Source organism: Sciurus vulgaris, assembly GCF_902686455.1.
Source record: "Sciurus vulgaris genome assembly, chromosome: 3".
Lineage (NCBI taxonomy): Eukaryota > Metazoa > Chordata > Mammalia > Rodentia > Sciuridae > Sciurus > Sciurus vulgaris.
The window spans coordinates 72,416,654-72,438,205 of NC_136463.1; positions in this window are offsets into that span (position 1 = coordinate 72,416,654).

Here is a 21,552-nt window from a genome sequence, read left to right on the forward strand (position 1 = left end):
AAGTTCAGGAAACTTCTGTGGCTCTCGCCCACAGATTTATTATACCTATAACCCTTAGGCACCCTAAAAACCACAGGGGTGACTTGGTCATTGGTTTAAGGTGTGTCACGAGCTGTGTCACAGCAGCTCTGTTAATATGCCTCTTCCTCAGTGTTTACCAACATCTGTCCTTTTCCTTTTCAAGATCACTTCCCAAGTTTCCAGAAAACACAGAAGGGGAGGCAGTATTGTGAGTGAAGGTAGGCTCTGGAGTAGGACCACCCACACTTAAGTTCCTTTCCCCAGTTGCTGACTATGTGACCTTTGGCAAACCTTTTAAATTCTGTGTGCCTCAATTTCTTCATTTGTAAATGGGGATAATATTATGTATGTCACAGAATTACAGTAAGAATGAAATGAGTTCATACATGTGAAGCTCTTAGAATACATGTATGTACATTAGCTATTGTGATTATTCATAAAAATATCTATAAAGTGGGACTTCTTTATAGGGTTGCTATGAAGCCATCACACTGTCTCTTCATTTAAGAATGTGATAAATGTCAGTTGAAGTCATTTCTTAAGTATTGTCAATACCACTTGTCTGCGCGATTCAGAAGGAACATTAAATGTGCAGTTTAAAGAGTTTTTGTTTCATTCTAATACCTGAAAGTGAGGTCTATAACAGAAATAACCTATTCGCTTTATCCTGGAGTTGAAAAGCCAGCTAAATCCTGAGGTGTGTGTACTGGCTGCCCCACCACCACCCTTTATGTACTGCCATGGAGTTAGAGCAGGAAGCAAGTGGCCAGGCACACGCCCATCATCACCGAAGTGAAGAAACCACCCCAAGGCTGTCACGCTACTCTTCTGCCCCAGGCATTCAGGAAAGCAGAAGATATGGTATTATAAATCATAATCACAACTCTGCCCTTACGTACGAAGCATATGCCATAGTGGGAAGTCATGTTTTGGAACTGGTAGACCTGGATACAAATCTGGGATTTTCTCTTACTAAGTATGCGGTACCAGACCCGTAGTTTCAATTCTCCAAGCCTCTATTTTTCTGAGACAGTTACCTCTTGATACTGTGCTGTAAAGTACAGACAATGAAGGTGACATGTTTAGAACGGTGACTGCTACTTAATGAATGGCTCACAGATGATAGCTGTCCTTATCGATTCTAACTACATCTTAAAAATCAAGCTAGAAGACCCTTGCAGTTCTCTGACCCAACACTGCCCTAAGCAGTGATGCATAAAGCGAACATAGACTGAGATTTTCCAAACTGAGAAAATCACAGTATCTTCCACTTCAGCTGGAAAATATAAGGTTGAGAGGCACATTCATTAAGATTAAGGAACTTAGAGATCGAACATCAGGGCTGTGAAAGGTAAGGCTCAATTCTGCTGTGTACTGGGCTGAGTCACTAGGAAGTGGTGATACCCCCAAGATGCCGAGTCATGGAGGAAACAGCATCTCTGGGTGTAGACGTCTTGGGCAAGGTGCCCCACTGGACAGGAATGGTTATTCAGATCGGGAAAATGCTCTGGACTGGAGATAGCAATTCGGGTAGAATCTTCATCTGGAGAGGATGTGGAGGCAGTGGGAGAGGAGAGACAGGATTTGGAGAAAGAACTGTCCTTAAGGTGAAGCTGGAGACAAGGGCAGCTGGGCCTGGAGCCTGTGGAGGACACCAAATAAAGACGGGCAGAAACTCAAGTGAAAGCAGAAGGCTGAGGAAACGCAGAGCTGAGGGAGGACAATCCCAGGGAGGAAAAGGGCCCAGGAGAGCAGGAGCACTATTTGTGGACACCAAGGAGATAAGAGAAGTAATGAGGATACAGATAGAGGGGATGAAAGTACATAGAGACAAAATTACGGTAAGTCAGACCTGAAGGCAAAGCACAGGGATGTCAGAATGACAGTTAATGAAAGAATGTGGAAAGAGAGGGCAAGACCCAGGAGGCTTCGGCTGAGAAGAGGCACCCTAGGGAAATGCGGCCTTGGACATCGGAAGTGAAGTAGGGTAATGGCCTAAAGGATACAGAGAGGTATGAAAAATAATAAGGTGTTACGAGCATAAACTAAGTATTACAAATGGGCTTTAAACCGAAGGAATAAAGATTTTATAGGAGAGGAAATTAAACTCACAGAAGAGTTAAACCTGAAATAAGAAAGTGCACACTACTGGCCACAGCCTCAAGGGAATCCCTCAGACAGATTTTGCCATATGTCGGGCAATCACTGGGAGGTCCCCAGCTGAGAGGACCCAGACACTTGCCCCACGTTTTGTCTTGTTTTCTTGGCACAAATGAGTCTCTGATTGAGGAAATTTTTCTGTTATGATTCAATGAGAAGAGATTGACTTTAGGAATATCAATTCTCACCAAGAATAGTAAGAAATGCTATTTGGAGGAAAAGAGTAGAGAACAGTTAACTAACTGGCCATCAGGAAAATTGATATTGAACTCTCGCTACACAATGGGCATAAAACTGCATGCCAGGGAGTTATGAAGATGAGAGGAAGCAGTGATCTCAAACCACCGAGGGCAGCACCGGATCATGGAGGGTACTGCCTGATGGCCATGTTGCCCCTCTCCACCACATCTCAGCACCGCTGCTTTCTAGGCAGGAGCTACTGTGTGCAGAGTTAGTGGCAAAGGGATGAGCTAGATCAGGTCCATTTTTTAAAAACTGAAGTGTAGTGCATGTGGCAGGAAAGTGTCCGTCCATGGCTATGAAAGTGGATCTCAGTCTCTTAAAAAAGTTATAACAAAGCAAAAAGTCAAACTTGGAGAGTATACCTGTGATGTATAAAGAACACTGATGAATATTAATAAATATTTGATGAATATAAAGTATATAAAGACAAGAAATGCAACAGAAAATAAGCAAAAGATGTGAATAGGAAATTCACAGAATTTTAAGTTTGGTAATTAATTTAAAGAATGAAAAAAATGTCAACTCACATTATATTATTATTATTACTATTATTATTTTTATTTTGTTATGGGGGATCGAACCCAGGGACACTTTCCCATGAGCCACATCCTCAGTCCTTTTTTATTTTATCTTTTGAGACAGAATCTCACTAAGTTGCTTAGGGCCTTGCTAATTTGCTGAGGCTGGCCTTGAACTTGTGATCCTCCTGCCTCAGCCCTCTGTGCCACTAGGAGCACAGGCACGTGGCATTGTACCTGGCCCTATCACCATTATTGATCTGAGAAATACATAGTAAAGCCACAGTGAAATTCTATTTCCCACCCACCAGACTTGTGCAAATTAAAAGTCTGACAAAATCTAGTATTGGTGAGAATATAGAATAATGAGAATTTTTATAGTCTGCTGGTGAAATCTGCTGGTAAAATTATAAATGAGCTTTTGAAAATCCCATTTCATAGACTAAAGCTTGCTTGATTTAAACCTACTAAATTGGGCAAAATTCTCCTTTTAGCTATGATGAGCAGTTTGCTCAGGTTAATCCTCACGTTAAGTAAAATAATAAAAGCTAGATAACTATTTAAAACCTGTTCAAAGCAGAAACAGGCCACCAAGACACCTGGGACTTGTTCACAATCTTAGAGGAGAGGTAAGCATACCAAGCCACAGGTATGAACTTGCATTTTACCCTCAGGTGTTTGCAAATTTTCATTATGAGGCATATACACCAAAGAGAAGGCAATCTGCCTAGATCTTTCAGCAGTGCTGGGACATGAGATTAGAAATTGGAATTCAGAGCAAGAAAAAGAGTCAGAGTCTAGAGGCCCTTAATAGGCCTGATCTGAGCAGGCAGCCCAGTGATTCTAAGAGCTAAAAGAACATCAAGTTGGACTCCAAAAAATAGAAGGAAGAAAATAATAATAAAGAGAGCAGAAAATTATGAAATGGAAAAAAAAATAGAAAATAGGCAAAAAAAATCAGTAAAGTAAAAAATCCATTTTTTAAAAGACTTAATAAAGGTGGCAAATCTTGTTATGAGGAGAAAGATTAGAGAAAGAAGATATAGTGACCAATATCAAGAATTCATGAATACATCATGACAGGTTCCTATAGATAAAACAGAAATTATGAACAACATTTTGACAAAATTTTAAAAATCCAAATTAAATGGATAAACTCATTTTTAAAAATGTCTCATCAATTGAGATCAAAACATAGAAAATAAAAATACTCCTATGTCCTATTATGTCCATTCATACCTCCTAATATCCAATAAATAAACCCAAATCCTATTTTAAAAACTTATCCATAAAGGAAATTTTAGCACTAGATGGCAAAACTATGCATTCTTTGAAATATTTAAATTAAAGAGAAAATAAATAAAAAATTAGTCTTGCACAAATTCTACAAAAAATGTAGAAAAGAAAATAAGAATCCCTTTCAAACTCAATTTATGAATCTATCAAAACCTGGAAATAAAAAAATCTGATAACAATAATATAAGGAAAATTAGAAACAAATCTGTCATTAAACTCTAATGAACATGTATAAAAAATCTTAAGCAAAAAATTCACAAGTTGAATCTAATAATGTAGTTTTTAAAATATAATTCATAGCAATCAAGTTGGGCTTATTCCAGAAATTTGAGTCTCTTTTAACATTTAAAAAATCAATACAGCTTACCATGTCTATAGAAAAAAGATAAAAATACATGCTCATCTCAAAGGTTACAGAAGAATGTTTCATGAAATCCAATATCCATTTGCAACAACAATAAGCCTACAATAAAATTGTACTTATGAATGACATATTGAAAGATTTACCTGAAATAAGACCCAAGACAAAGGTATTATCTTCCATTCAACTATTACATTGTCCTAGACAGCACAGTAAGGGAAGAAGAAAAAGGAGAAGGATACAAATGTGATTATTTGAAGATAGCAGAATTATAAAACCAGGAATCCAAAAGGATATTCATGTAGATTATTTGAATTAATAAGCAAATTTAGCAACTATGTAAATTAGATTTATTTAGCAAATATTTGCTTCTGCCCACCTCCGGGGAAGCAGAGCTGCCTGCTTTATTGAGGCTGAATATAACTATGTAACGTTGCTTTGGCCAATGGGCTGTGGGCAGAAATGAGAGTGCTTAGAATTTGAGAGGTTCATATGAATCCATTCAGGTGTCTGGGAGGTTCCCACATCCTCCTTAAGAAGAACACCTAGCAGGTAGTGTCTGCCCACCAGTTTGTGTCCCAGAATGAGGCATATCGAGTAGGGCTCATGCAGATTGTCAATGTGAAGAGAAGCCCCAGCTAATTTCCAATCTCACAGCTTCATATGTAACTAGAACAGTTCACCTATTGTCACTGAACTTTAGGGTGATATTTTTAAATGCAGGATTCTTGTGGTAAAACTTGATAATTACATAATAATACTGGGTACAATGTCAATGTGTAACATTCAATTGTAATTTCATGTACTAACAAAAAGCATTTAAAAACACAGTTCTCTTATAATAGTATGTATCTCAAATTCTTAGGAATAAATGAAAAGAAAAAGATGAGTAATAACTCTACAAAGAAAATGCAAATTACTGGGGGAAAATAAAGAGTACGTGAATATACAGAGTAATAGCCATGTTCATATATTAAAACAATATTAAAAGATGTCACTTCTCACCCACACTTATTTACAAAGTTATTTATAAAATTACTGCCATTTCTACAAATTTCCAACTGATTCAAAATTGATATGAAAAATTAAAAACAGCAAAAATACAAAAATAGCAAAACAGTCTTCAAGAAAATCAAAGGACTTACATAACAACATATCAAGACTTTCAATAACTTTTAGTAATTAAAACAGTGCAGTTTTAATACAGAGGGAAAAACAGATTGACAGATCAGATCCACACATACATCCAGTGCCTGATGACTGGCTCCCTCAGGCACCCCCAACCTCACTAATGACAAAGGTGCCAATGCAGTGCCGGCAAGATATCACGGTCTTGTCACACGAGTCACCCGGATATTCATATGGAAGACAACAGTGATGCTCTACCTTCCTCTATGAATCAAAAATAGTTCTTCATGGGTCATATGCCTAAATATGAAAGGTAAATCCATAGCTTCTAAAAGCAAATATGAAAGAGTGTTTAAAAGCAGACAAAAATTGCTTTAACAGAATATATAAATTCCTAACCACAAAGGAAAAGATTAATGCCAGATATAAAAATTAAAAACTTCCAGCTATCATTACAAAACTAAGAGAAAAACAAACCACATTGGGATACATGCCCAGAATATTTATACAATCAAAGATTATTATACAGAAAATAAAAAGAACCACAAATCAATGAGGAGTCAGACAACTTTACACACAAATTGACAAAAATCTTTGAACAGATACCCCTTAAAATGTCTAATGAACACAGAAGATGTGCCCGATATCACTTGTCATCCAGAAAACACAACTTAAAACCCCAGTGAGATATAAACCCATACCCAGTAATGTGGTTAAAATGGTTTTTATATAATGCCAATAGCAGATATTACTAAAGATAGGGAGAACATGAAAGTCTCTTTCTCTGCTAAGGGGAATATCTTGAAACAACTAATTTGGCCAACAGCTTAGTAGTACCAACAGTCATTACAAATACCCTCTCAAATCCTAAGAAGCAATCCCTTTTACTAACCAGAGCTGTTCCAGACCAGACCCCACCTAACATACTATGTAGATACTATGGAGCCTCTACTGCTGCTACTTTGAAATCAGATGCAGAATGGAATCATGAAAAACCAGTTTGGACCATAAAAGACACCATGTAGACCTGTTCTTTACCCTGGACTCATGACCATCTTGTAACATGGCCCAAATAAAATTCCCACTCTCCAGCACTATTTTGATCTGATTCATGTCTGACCCCATTTGAAACAAATCCATATAAGGATTTGGGGAAAAAAAAAAAAAAAAAAAAAAGGAAGAAGAAGGGCCCCTCACCTCTAGGATGGACTACACAAACCTGTCCCCAAGATGTTATGAATAGTCCTCCTACTCCTTAACTGAACTCCACCCCTTTCTCTCTTTACTTTCAAAATAACCCTATCCTTTGTTTGGGTGAGAAGTTAATTTGAGTTATTTCTTCCTGCCTCTGTTTATTTTCTGGTCAAAGAATAAACCTTCCTTTTCTGCATAATCAAGTCTCAGGTTTGTCATTGGTTCCACAGTTCTGAGAGGGAGAAAAAAATCTAGTTTGTGTCAGAAATTGGTAATACAGCTAAAGGTAAACATGCATAAATTCTATGATCCAACAATCCCTCACTCATAATAGGGAAGTATAGGCCAACTTCACAAGAGAAACATCTTTATAGGCAACAGAGACAATATTTGCAGATACTCAAAAGTTATGCATGGTCCAGTTCACCAAAAAATTTAAGAAAATATTCATAGCACTTCTTTTTTTTAAAATTTGTTCTAATTAGTTATACATGAGAGTAGAATGTATTTTGACATATCATACATAAATGGAGCATAACTTCTCATTCCTCTGGTTGTACATGATGTAAAGTTAAACAGGTCATATAATCATATATGCACATAGGGTAATAATTTTCACTTCAATCTACTATCATTCTTACCCTCTCCCCTACCTGGGACTGACTTATTTCACTTTGCATAATATTCTCCAGTTCCATCTGTTTACTGGCAAATGCCATAATTGTATTGCTTTTTTATGATGGAGTAATATTCCATCATATATATATATATACCATAGTTTCTTTATCCATCCTACTGTTGAAAGGCATCTAGGTTGGTTCCATGGTTTAGCTATTGTGAATTGAGCTGTTATAAACATTGATGTGGCTGCATCACTGTAGTATGCTGATTTTTAGTCCTTTGGGTATAAACCTAGGAGTGGGATAGCTGGGTCAAATGGTGGTTCCTTTACAAGTTTTCATAGGAATCTCCATATTACTTTCCATAGTGGATGCACCAATTTGCAGTCCCACCAGCAATGTTGAGGATGTCCCCACATCCTCAACTAACATTTATTGTTGCTTGTATTCTTGATGATTACTATTCTGACTGGAGATGGAATCTCAGTGTAGTTTTGATTTGCATTTCTCTAATTGCTAGAGGTTTGAACATTTTTTCATGTATTTTTGATCAATTTTATTTCTCCTTCTGTGAAGTCTCTGTTCAGTTCATTATCCCATTTATTGATTGGGTTATTTATTTTGTTGGTGCTAAGTTTTTTCAGTTCTTCCTATATCATAGAGATTAGTGCTCTATCTGATGTGGGTGTGGTAAAGATTTTCTCCCATTCTGTAGACTTTCTTCACATTATTGATTATTTCCTTTACTATGAAGAACTGTTTAGTATGATTTTATCCCACTTATTGATTCTTGATTTTAAGAGTCCTGTTAAGGAAGTTAATTCCCAAACCAACATAGTGGAGACTTGGGTCTACTTTTTCTTCTGTTAGTTGCAGCAGGGTCTCTGTTCTAGTGCCGAAGACTTTGATCTACTTTGAGTTGATATTTTTGCAGGGTGAGAGAGTAAATTGTAAAAATGGCCACACTAACAAAAGTGTTATAGAGATTTAATGCAATCCCTAATTAAAATCCCAATGACATTTTTCATATAAATGGAAAAAGCAATCATGAAATTCATTTGAAAAAATAAGAACAGCCAATGCAATCCTTAGCAAAAAAAAAAAAAAAAAAAAAAAAAAAAGAAGTAAAAGTCATCACAATAGCAGACATTAAACTATACTACAGAGCCAGAGTAACAAAAACGTCATGGTATTGGCACCAAAACTGATATGTAGACCAAAGTTAAAGAATAGAAAACATAAATACGTTGTCTCATACTAGACAAAGGCACCAAAGACATACATTGAAGAAAAGATAGCCTTTTCAATAAATGGTGCTGGGAAAACTGGAAATTCATATGGAGCAAAATGAAAGTAAACCCCTCTCACCCTGCACAAAAACCCACACAAAGTGGATCACAGCCCTTCCATTATCGTAGCACAACAGGGTATCCAATTGTAGCCATGTGGAGTCACAGCTACTGTTAGGTCGGAGTTTAGGGTCACCAAGATGGTGGAAGCAGGGTATTAAAAAGAAGCTGCTGGAGGACAAGACAAGGAGAGGAATCCTGTCCCTGTTTACAGTAAATCCCATTACTATGACAACTCCCAACACTGAAGACCTGTCACCATGACAGATCCGGTCACTGAAGACTAATCGCCATGACAACTCCCACCACAGGTTCAAATATGAAAATGACCAATGGAAGTAAAGTGGGCAGTATTCTGATTAAATTATCTAAAGTAACTAATGGGAGAAAAAATTGAAAATAGTCTAATCAGGTATCATAAGGTAACCAAAGGGAGAAAATGGGGTAAGGTCTTCAATTAGGTCTGTGTAGGCAAGAAAATGCCCCACAGTTCAGGATATGAGACCCTAATTTCCATACATTGGGGCCTTGAGCCTCTCTCTTGCTCAGCCCACTCCATTCAACCTAACAGAGTGCCATCTTCACCTTCAATAATACTGTACTCTGTTACTTCTGCGTGTCTTGTTCAATTCTTTGCTTCTGACACCAGGGACCTGGACTTCAACTGGATATCCCAGTGGTAACATTTCACACCAATGCTCCTGTCCTAAACAACTATAAAATCTGTATAGAATAAGGCTGTAACAATTTGTAGACACTACACAATGACTCTGTTAGAGCTATTATCCTTGGGAGATGGGAGCGCGTGCCTGAAGAATCCCACTGTCTTCCTAGTTCCCCTTAAAACATTTTCCCAAACCAGAGCATAAGGAAATAGAAGTCATTAAGGCAGCATAGACGTGCAATGCCTTCTATACCAGATAAGCCTAATATCTGAAGTTTTATGGATCTGATTTTTCTGTTTATTGTTTTTATGGACCCTTAATCCAAGAGCCTTATTTCCTTGGGTCTTTAGCGATTTCATTTGCTTTTTTCATAGTACCATTTTTCTTAACACATTATTTTTGTGAATTGTTTAATGCCTCAGTTTAAATTGTTTTCTTTCTAGAGGGATTTTGCTTTACTTTTATCAGGGTTGGGCGGTGAGGAGGGTTTACCAACATGCAACAAAAGTAGACAAACTCTCACTTTATTTTGACTACAAAGATGCTAATTCCAACCTAACACCCTACCTTCTAGGTTAGCATTGTCAGGAAAGGCGATTTTTGTCCCTTTAACAGAAATCTAATTCTGAGAAGGTCAAATTTGCTTACAGGTTCAGTTGTGGGCAGAGTTTCTTTATTTTGTTTTGTTTCTTGGTCGTTGCTGTGGTTCTATTCCTTCGAGGGCCCAGTGTTTATGCAGGAATCTTCCATCCAACTTCCCCTGCATGAGCCTGCAGACCTGCTCTTCCATCTTTGTAATAGAAACAGTGGCTCAGCTCCTTCCCCAGGGCAGCTCCAGCTTTGCCTACTCACCTCTCTAGATCCATCCTTTCTTGGTATGTGTTTTTCTCCCTTGTTTTTGCACCTTGCAAAGGGAATTGGTGCCTTGAAAAATTTATCTTATTTTCTTGTTTATTTTTGAAAATTATTTTAAAGCATTTCATACAGTACTTTCATAATACAAAATGTTTTTTTTTAAAGTATCATAAAGAACTTTGCCCTTCAGCAATCCTCATCCCATAGACAGAAATGAGACAGGACTCTGTTATCTAGTCATTTGGGAGTTTGACTTTGTACCACAGGAGATGTGGGGACTGAAACCAGAGACTTGTGGCTTGATAAGTAAATATGGGGCTATCAAGCAAACCATCCCTCTTCTCTGCTGTGAGGTTGTTCCCACCCAAGATGGCCAAAAAAAAAAAAGTAGATGATTGTTTTTGGCTTCTCTTTCATTTTTTTCAAAAATAAGAATTAATCACTGTAATAGGGAGTACATTCCCTTGTTTCAAAACTTAGGAGGTAAAAAATATTTGCAGTAAGACTTCTCTCTCATTTTTCTATAAATATTCACTTTTTACTGGTTTTATGTGCAAAAAGTAAAAAATAAACATGTAATATATAAATATGATAAACAAATATAATATCTAAGAAATAATGTAAATATTATATAATAAATAACAATGTAAGTAGTTATTTATATAAATAATATATAAATATCATGAGCCAATATATATTTATATATAATAAAATAGATATATTTATGTTTAAAGATAGAAACTTTCATATTTCTTAGTTCAAAGATGGATTCTAAGGGAGCTTTACAACTGAGCTACATACCCATGCTTTTTTATTTTTTATTTTGAGATGGAATCTCACTAAGTTGCTGGTCTTGAACTTGTGATCTTCCTGCCCAGCCTTCCCTTGCTGGGATTACAGGATTACACCACTGCACCCAGCCTAGGATTGAGTGAACACCTCATTTGTACAAGGATGTATCTCAATTAATTGCAACCAGACAGATACAAGGTTAGAAATGGACAGGTGATGTAACATGTGAGCAGTCACAGAACTTTGGAATGGAAAAGTGAAAGGTCACACTCAGCCCTTCATGATATCAGAGCCCATTCTCTTCCTCTGTTCTTACCTTGCCCCCAGCCATTGAGGTTTTTTCCTTTATGATTTTTTTTTTTTTTTTTTTTTTTTTTGTGGTGCTGGGGATCGAACCCAGGGACTTGTGCTTGCAACGCAAGCACTCTACCGACTGAGCTATCTCCCCAGCCCTCCTTTATGATTTTTGACAAAGAAATAAAATTCCTGCCATGCAGCAGTTTAAATAATGCCACTCTGCATATTCTTCACTCCCCAGGTGTTTTTATTTAATTAATCCCCAATAGAGCCTTGCTTTGTCATCTCTGACTTCCTCAAGTGAAGGAGAGACTTAGTGTTCCTGGGGCTCTACTGCATAGCTCAGTGTTAACACATTGCTCACCCAGTACTCTTTCCACAGGTAGTTGGCTTGAGTCAATGGGGACAGTGATGCCTAAGCCATGCTTACTGCTTGCTTCAATTTCGCTGGGGAGAAGAGTCACATAAACTGACGAATAAAAGAGATGTCACAGGACACACCTGACTAGTGACAAGTCTTATGAGAGTTATCGGAGTTCAAAGGAGGGGGATAGGCAGCAGTGGTGGCCTGAAGGTGATGTGTGGTAAACATACATAGAATTCGCTAAAAAAGAAAAAAAGAAACAAAGAATAGTTGTTCAAAAATAAACATGAAAATAATATATGCTTGATACTCTGAAATTGTGCAAAACACAAAAAAATGGAAGAAAGGGGTTACTGCAGGCCCACATTCTGGAGGTAATCACTAGTAAAGTATTGATGGCTTAATTTAGTCTTCTTTGCTATCTATAATTTTAAAATTGTGTGCTAAATAGAGTTAGAATTATTAACACAAGTGCTTATACACATATACATAGCTTTAGTCACTTTTTTTTTCAAATAATTCCTGTCTTTTCCCATATTGCCAGAAGATTCTGTTCTTAGTAATTGAACAGGTATGGAATACTCCTAAGTGGATACAGTAGGGTTTGGAGATCTTGTGTTAGTGATGGTCTCAACTTATTATGTTATTTATGCCATCTTTTATTATTTATGTTATTTCTAATTTTCAGTATAATGCATAAAGCTGAAAAATAAGAAAGTAATGTGAATTTTTTTGCAGAAGACAGTTTTCTGCTTCTGTTGGATTACATCTTTAGATTCACGTTGGATTATATGTTTAGATTCCCAAAAGTGGAATTACATAGTCAGAAGACAAGATCATCTGCATATACGTGGCACATTTAAGGAATGCTTTGCACAGGGTCAGGGCTACCCCATCTCCTTGAAAGATTTCAAAAAGAGTGGGTTATCAGGGGATAGGGAGACCACTCCAGAAGCAAAAGAAGCTTGAATAGGTAGGAAATAGGTAGGAGGACTCAATGTCTTATTGATCATTCCCTCAATGAGACCTAACTGAGTCCTGGCATGGAGTACTTGACCTGACAATCCTAGAGGAGTAAATGAAAGTGGTAAAGATGAACTGCAGACGTGTTGGGAGAGAAGAATGGAAATGTTCTTTTACAGTAGGGAGGAGGTTTTGAAAAATATTTTGGAACAAACGTGGGGTGAACTCTGGGTGTCTTGAATATGAGAGTAAGGATTGGAATCTTAACCTGGAAAAAAGGAGAACCCTGATGGCATTTTGTGAGGGCACAAGATGAGAGCAATGAATTCTGAAAATAATCCCCATGGCAGTTGTGAAGGGTTAGAAAAGGCAGACTTTGAAGAGTGAGTTTGTAGAGTCAAGAGTCTTCTTCAGGCTTTTCCAGCTGTCCAAAGAGTATGGGGATAAAAGGATAGAGTGGTGTGAAATAGAAGACGTAAAGATATAATCCACATGATTTGACATGGAGACATGGAGAGAAGGAGGTTCAGGGAACCTCAGTCACCTGTCCTGGAGGCCCTATGAAAAAAGCCATTCTGGAGATAGATGAACTTAATTTTGGAAACATTGACTTTGTGTGGGCAACTGGTATCTTGGATTACTTTTTCAGCAATAGGGTTTGAAACCAGGACCTTGCACCTGCCAGGCAATCACACTGCTACCGGGCCACATCTCAGCTCTGGTGTCTGGATCAAAACATATCAGAAATAGACTTGAGGACATTTAGTAGCACCATGTTATAGACTACTTCACAGCAGGTGCCAGAGAGCTGAAACCTCATTAAATTTGGGGGACTTCCTTAAAATTAATCTAAAAGAAGCTGGGCAAAGTGACATGTGCCTGCAATCCCAGCAACTTTGGAGGCTGAGGCAGGAGGATTACAAATTCAAAGCCAGCCTCAGCAACTTAGTGAGGCCCTAAGCAACTTAGTGAGGCCCTAAGCAACTTAGCAAGATCCTGTCTCAAAATAAAATATAAAAAAGGACTGGGGATGTGACTAAGTGGTTAAGCACCCCTGAGTTCAATCTCTGGTGCCAAAATAATAATAATAATAGCAATAATGATCTAAAATAAATAAAGAGATATATATGTATATAGGATGTTTACACAAATAGTGTTTGTGATAGACAGTTGATTTTCAATGGAAAGATTTTCTTTATTCATTTTAAGGATTAGGGATACTAACCATACTAAGGAGATTGATAGTATCAAAACACACACACACACACACACACACACACATACATACACACACACACACATGCATGAGCACATACGTGCGCATACACACAATCTCCCTACTTCTGGAACATGCCAGGTTTTTAGTTCACTCCATGAAAACTTTGCAATCAGTACTCACAGATACTGTACCAAATGGAGAAAGAGGGCTGGAGGATAAAGCAGGAAAACCAGCTCCAGGGACCAGTGATCTGTAAAGCCAACACAAATCCATCTCATCAGTAAACAGTCTCAAAATCCATGAGGGAAACAGAGACCAAAGGATTAAGGCATCAGGAAACCAAAAGGACTCAGAGGAGATAGACTCACGTGGGTCTTTGTTAGAGTGCTCAGATTAAGCCAGGCTGCAGCAATAAGGCACTTAATGTCTCCCCCCAAGCTCACTGTGAGAATCACAGACGCTGTTCCTCATGGGGTGCCAAGATCACCACCCTGACCATCCTGGAAATGCCACCAGCACTGCCCACAACCCCAGCCTGTGCACCCCACCCTCATCTTCATAGTCTGAGTCCACACACCATGGCCTCCAAGGGATTCTGAGTTACCCTGAGAAGGTGGCCTTATGGAAGGAGAATTGCTTCCCTCCCAGATGCTTTGCCAGAGGATGGCTGGGTGATCTGCAAAACACATTCAATTCAGATGAACAGAGTGGGTCTTCATGATGAATCCCAGCTACAGAGAGCAATAAGGAATGAAACCTACCAAGAATATGACCTTGCAGGAAGCGGCTTATAGGACTCTAGGGAAAGTCCAGGCCAGAACAATGAGAGCCACAGCCTAAGGACTTGCTTGGGTCCAGGCTCATTGCGAGCCACTTCCTTTAGGTCATCTCAGCCAATTTTCACAGCCTCCCCACCTTGCAAATGGGGGAACTTGAAACGGATGGCCTAGAACTGAGGTCTAGTTGTCCTGAACGTCAGCCTCAACCAACCTCTGGCTAGAGAAAATTAGAAGGCAAGGGCTCTCTGACTCATCAGTAAGGGCTTTCTGTGTTTGTGTCTCTGAGGTGCCACACAACAGGCAAAAGGCCATCAGTGCTTCCTCCTAGAAATTTCTCATTTAAATTAGCCTGGAGGCAGGGACCTGTCCCTGAGGCCTGGCATTTCTGCTTACCAGTTTCACAGGCTCAGGAATTCCACTCCATCCTTCAGAGCACTAGTAGGAAAAGAAGAGAACATGTCAGGAGAAAGCCTGGCATCTGAAGGCTGTGCCTCTGTCCCTGCACTGCGGGGCTTGACCTAGCTGCACAACCTGTATGGAATATGAGTAGCCACCTTCTGGGAGTTGTAGGGATCTAATGCAAAGTCTATATAAAAGTGCTTTTTAATTGCTTTATAAAAGACTTGCAGGGCTGGAAGAGATATTTTCTAAATGAGTAACAAGTAACACACATAGTCCATAATGAAGATAGATACACTTAAGTGTGCCACCCAAGGACTATGACTTGGAAGGCTGCAAGGTCACATCAATGGCACCATTGTTTGGGGCCTTCCTGGGGCTTAATTAAAGCTACTACAAAGTTTGAACTCTGAGCCTGGTTTAACTCCTAAAAGATGAAGTGTCAGAGGCACAGCTGTAGGAGATGCAAAGAAATATAAGGAAAAGAGAAAGAATATAGAATAGAAGGAACTAAGGTCTGGGGCTAGCTGTGCCAGGACAAGAATATCACACTTTATGCTCCTGTCCTAACCGGTGACCAAACATCTCCAGCCATCCAGTTCTTCATAGGTTCACAGGAAAACAAAATCTTCACTGGAGGGTCATGATGCTGTGGTTTGTTCCCTCCAAACCTCATGTTGACATTTGACCATGATTGTGCTGGTATTTGGGAAGGAGAGTCTTCAGGAGGTAATTAGGTCATTAAGAGAGATTAATGCCTTTCTTACAATAGTTATGAAAGAGAGCCAAGCCCCTTTTGCTTTTGTTTTTGCAAGTACAGTGAGCTCTTTACATTTGTATTGTCTTTACTGAGCAAGGTACATGAAGGATGCATGGTTAACTCATTACATGGCTGGGAAGGAAGGAGGAAGACATAAACCAGCCTTTTCATTTTAGGGATATCACCAGGGAAGCATGAAAACCTCCTTATGGGCACATAACAAATCCAGAGTGAATCAGAACTTGAACATTGGTCTCCAAAATCTATCAAGCTAAATTCTTCTGTTTTTCCCAATTAAAGGTGAGAGAATGGAGACTTGCAGAAATTCAATAATTTAATGCCCAAAGTAGCATAGATAAATAGCAGGGCCAGGATGCAGACTCAGACAGTGCCAGGCATTGTTCTATACTGTCTGTGGGTCAAGGGCACCTGGAACAGTGGAAGGCACATCAGGGTATGCTAAGCACTCTTTTCTGAAATGGGGCTGGTTTAAAAAAAAAAAAAAAAAAAAACACTGAAAAATCCATGAGCCTCTGCCTCTCTCTGTCACCACCGAAGGAAAGCTTCTTTGGATGGGTACCCCATGGAGATTTTCTTTCTAAGCAGTCCTCCAGGTGCCCTGCACATATGTTGACCTCAAGATCAAATAGACTTCTTTCTCTCTTTGTGGTCAGGGATGGCCTGGGAATTTGTCATATCACCCTGCACAGAAGGTACTTTGATTCTTACTAAAAAACTTGGGATTCATTCCACAGTTCTGGGGATTTCCAAGGTTGAATAAGATGAAGAGTAAACCTGTGGTCAATGTGAGTACCTGTAAGTCCAGTGTAAGGAGAGGAGATGAGGCAGGCAGCTGAGCAGTAGAGATGAGCAACGTAGGGGATGGGTATGACCAGGGGTTCAAACCCTCATGTGTGGACATTGCAAAGAGATGGGGAGCTTGGATTTGGCCAGATTTATGCTTAGTAGACTAGTAAAGTGTCTAAACACCCTTCAGAATACACTTGGCAAATAATTTTTTTGAAGTCATTCAGATTAACCTATGTGAAATCTGAAGACATTTCTAGATGCTGAAGGTTTGGTCAGTGCAATGAGGGGCAGAGCTAGCTGCAGAGATGGGAAGCCCCCATCCCAGCCTTCTAGACTGCTTTTCATATTCTTTCTCATGATTGAATGCTATCAGGATAAGACTGTTCTCTATTTTATTATATCCAAAGCATTCACACATTCTCACCCCACAAGTCTCTAAGGTCACAAACCTTTACCCCACCAATAGTAGAAGGCACCTCTGCAGAGTCACCACAGAACCTCACAAAAACACCTTTCTGGGTAGGGTACTGAAGTTATTTCCATGATCACCCACAGCCCACAAGCCCTGAGCTCCACTGGTTTGTACATGAGGTTAGCCTGATCTGGGGACCCCAGACACTAGGACAGAGTGTCATTCTGACCTAAATCCACAGCTCAGCTCCCTCATTTACCAGCAGTAGAAACCTGGAACAACAACCCAAGATCTCTGAGTCTCCATTTCCTCATCTGCAAGACCCATGATCCCTACCTCTACGTGTATGGTGAGTTTGCAGGTGAGATGACGAGGACGAAGACCCAGTTCATGATAGGTGTGCAACATTAGTTAGTTCCTATTCATTCAACCATTCATTTTCTCAGCACCTCTGATACTCCAGGTCCTAGGGTGGGTGCTGAGAAGCAGAGATAGCTAAGAAAAACTCCATCTTTCAGAGAACCCCCAAGCAAGAGGGGAGCCAGAGATGCACACAGCTGCATGTTACAAGTTCCCTTAGGAGCCCAAGGAGCACAGGGTGGGGAGGCTCCAAACAGAAGAAATGCCATGCTTATGCACACAGCCTCCAGTCACCGTCAGGGCCCCAGCACCGATGGGTCTCACTGTGTTCCCTAGTCCCAGCTTGAGGAAGAGGAAAGAAACCGCCAGTGTGGTATCATTCAGACATGCCTGAAAAGCTCACTCCCTGCACCTTAGACGTTCATAACTCAAAAAGGTCAAACCATAAAAATTTATTCTTTGGCAAGTCTAGAAATATGAATAAAAATGGATGTGTTTTTCTTGGGGAAATGACATCTTACACTATTAGTTATTAGCACCTTAGTGAAAATTGATTAATCAGACATGCCCCACTGACAGGGAAGAGCATCCGAGCTCCAATGTCTCCATCTCAGAGATGCTTCTGCTGACTATCTTCTTAAGGTTTCAGAGAGTCATATTTATGGGGAAGATTCATCACCCCTGGCAAAGAACCTTCCTAGAGTGTGTGCCTCCATTTTTATAGCGTTTGTCCTTGAAATGGCTCATCAAGATAGACACTGTAGTGATCACTTCAAAGACAGCATAAATGATGCTGGCAGCAGCGTGGGCCAGTGTTCGTGGCCTAGAGTAGGAATAAGAAACCACAGCCAGAAGCTGGAGGGAAAATAAATACAGCTGCAAGACGCAGTTGGGTCTTTGACTGATTCACAAGCTTTCCACCGGATGCTCATTTGTGTGTGTGTGTGTGTGTGTGTGTTTATTCATCTCACCTGCTATATCACTGTCACTAGATACTAGCAGTGATGATCCCCAAAATGAATATGGCGGTAAGAAAAGGAAATAGCAGGTGGCTCACAAATGAAATATCACTCATTTATTGTAATATATGTATACCGAAATAGGTAAAATCCATCCTGTTTTAACTCAAACGTGTCATCAGTTGAACTATTCATTCTTTTGGACCATTTTATCTGAAATAAAAATAAATGGGAAGTGGGCATATCAAGCAATTTATCTGTTACCTTCAGGGGGGTCGAGGGTTTGCTATACTGAGGAATTAAGGCGCCATAATTTTTTGGTTTTTGTTTGCCAGCTTGACACTTCTGTCTTAGCAACTTACAAATGCAGGGAATGAACTGCAGCCTCCGCCCCCTCACCCCAAGGACAGATCTACAAATGTCTCTCTAATGAGTATCTGACAGGTGGACTGATATCCTCCCCATACCTGCAAGAAGTGAAGACTCAAGAGAATTATGGTCAAGCTTCAGGGCCCTTGAAAGGGATAGCACTATGGTCCTGTGGAATGTGTTTTTTAGTCAAAGTGCTCAGCCTTCTTTTTCTGCTTTGTTTTGTTTTTTAAAGCAAAGGTAGATGCTGCAGGGAGAACCCGGTTCGTGGATCTGCACCCCTGGGTGCATATGCCATCATTTGGCAACACTTTCTGCACAGTTGTGCTGTCCAGTGGAGTGAGGGGTGCTAGGAATGTGAAGACCAGGAAGCTCTTTGTTCCAGCTGGTCCACCTCCTCACCAGAAACCAAGCTGTTGTTCCTGTGTGCCCAGGATCCAGAGGCCCCTTCTGCCTCAATTTGCCCAGGGGCTCACTTCTCATTTCCCATTAATTCCCAGTGTTGGTACAGCCACTTCTGAGAAGATCACAGCCCAGCTTGGGTTTATCCCTGTCCTCAGCCTCCCTGTTTTTCCTGAACGTGGATGCAGTTTTTCTCTCCATTTCCCTCACTTCTCTTGCTGATCTCTCTACCTCTAGGGCAGGCATGGAGGCTGAGTTGGACAGAGCTGAGATTTGCCCTGGCTGGGCTGGCTACACAGACACAATTCCTGGGGTCATCTGGGCCTGAAACCAGTTTCCATCTTATTTTTCCACCAAGTTTTATTTGTTCTTTTTAGTTACACATGACAGTAGATTCCCAGATTTCATCTGAAGCTTTGCCTAACTCAGTTCCACTCTCCTCCCACCCTGCTCTGACCTCAACCCCTGACTCTCTCTGCCTTATATGAATTTGGCTAACAGCCATGTTATGTGGTCCTTGATGGTGCATAAAATGTGCATGCCGTCAAGTGGCTTCATTCCCAAGGTCATCTTATAGCGTCATTGCTCCCAGGGGAAGCTGAGGCTCAAGTAGGAGGCTCCTTTCACTGTTTCAGTGACAGAGGGACTTAAGTTGCCTCCTCAGCCCTAAGAGCTGTGCGCTCCTCCCCTTGCCTGGGTCCTTCAGGCCCAGCATCTGTCTCTCCTCTCTCCCCTGTATCTACCTGACACTTCTCATCTCCTGTTAGCTCTCATGGTGAAACTGATTCCTGCAATAATGGGCATCAGGTGACATATCAACCTCACACACACACATCCACAACCACACAAAGGCACACATGCACATAAAATAGCATAAACAGATGCAAACACACATTCTCACATACAAATACACATACAAATAAACATGCACCCCCATGCACATATACACATGCACACATATATAGACATATGAACCTACACACACATATATGTTCACATCCCTACTCATGAGCACATGCACATACATCTGCACATAAGCACACAGACACACAGATATGTTTGCACACACAATCACACACATGCACATACAGTCCCGGTTCCCTTAATTTGAAGTGCTCTTTGCCTGCTTTTCAAGTATGCCCCAAATCTAGGATGAAACCACACACATGGTAGGTGCAAAGTGAAGATCAAGTCCATTGCATTTGATTTCTAAAATAGCCAAGTTTTCCAGGGCAGAGGACACAACTTATGTCCCCAGCACGGCTTACACAGTCTCCTAGACAAACTCAAATGGACTCTTACAAGAAAAGTTCATCCCATCTCTGAGCTTCCCAAGGTTCTTCTTCAGAGAAATCTTTCAAATTTTGTTTCCAGTGCTACTCATAGTCAGGAGCAGAGTCAACAAAAAGATATTGCTGTGTCTCTATTAAAAATACATCACCTTATTCGTCATTCCCCACAGAGTTTAAGTCATTTAAAAAGTAACTGGAGCTGGGGAGCATAGATCAGAGGTACAGTGCTTGTCTAAGTGTTCCAAGACCCTGGATTCGATCCCAGCACTGCTAAATAAATAAGTAAATAAATAAATACACATATACATACATGCATACATACGTAAATGAAACCACAGTGGGTACATGCCATTATACCTTTTTCCAAATTCACAGAACTGGAGAAGTATAGGAATCATTCAGTTAGAATTATGTCAGCTGATCCCCATTATTTATAATGAAGGGACTGTGTGTGTAGTTGAAATCCTCAAGTGAATTAAGACCTAGCATAGAGAAGCCAAAGAAAAAGCCAGGGACCTGGTTGTCTTGTGGGGATGTAGTGAAATAGAGACACTGTTGTATCTCCCAAAGAATTGCTCTCATTGGGGCTAGTACAGCGTGTGCAAGGATGTTTGCTATAACATGGAACAAGCATCCTAAAAGCCCATCCAGACCAGAGAGCTGTAAATGATCATGACGCTTCCCTGAATACCATGCAACCATTAGAAAGCAGTAGGTAAAGTGAGCTCCAAGTCATTATAGATGATAACAAGCTATACGTAGAAATGTAAAGAATGACCTTATTTATAGAATACACACTTATGGAAACAGAGAGACAGATAGAAGGATGGAAAAATAGATGATAGCTTGTGTCTGACACCAATAAAAATATTTTGGGGATAAATTTGTTCAGCGGATTTGGTGTGGAGAAGTATGAGTTTGACATTGTCATTGTGTTTTGAAGTTTTGGAATGATAATGTTTTCA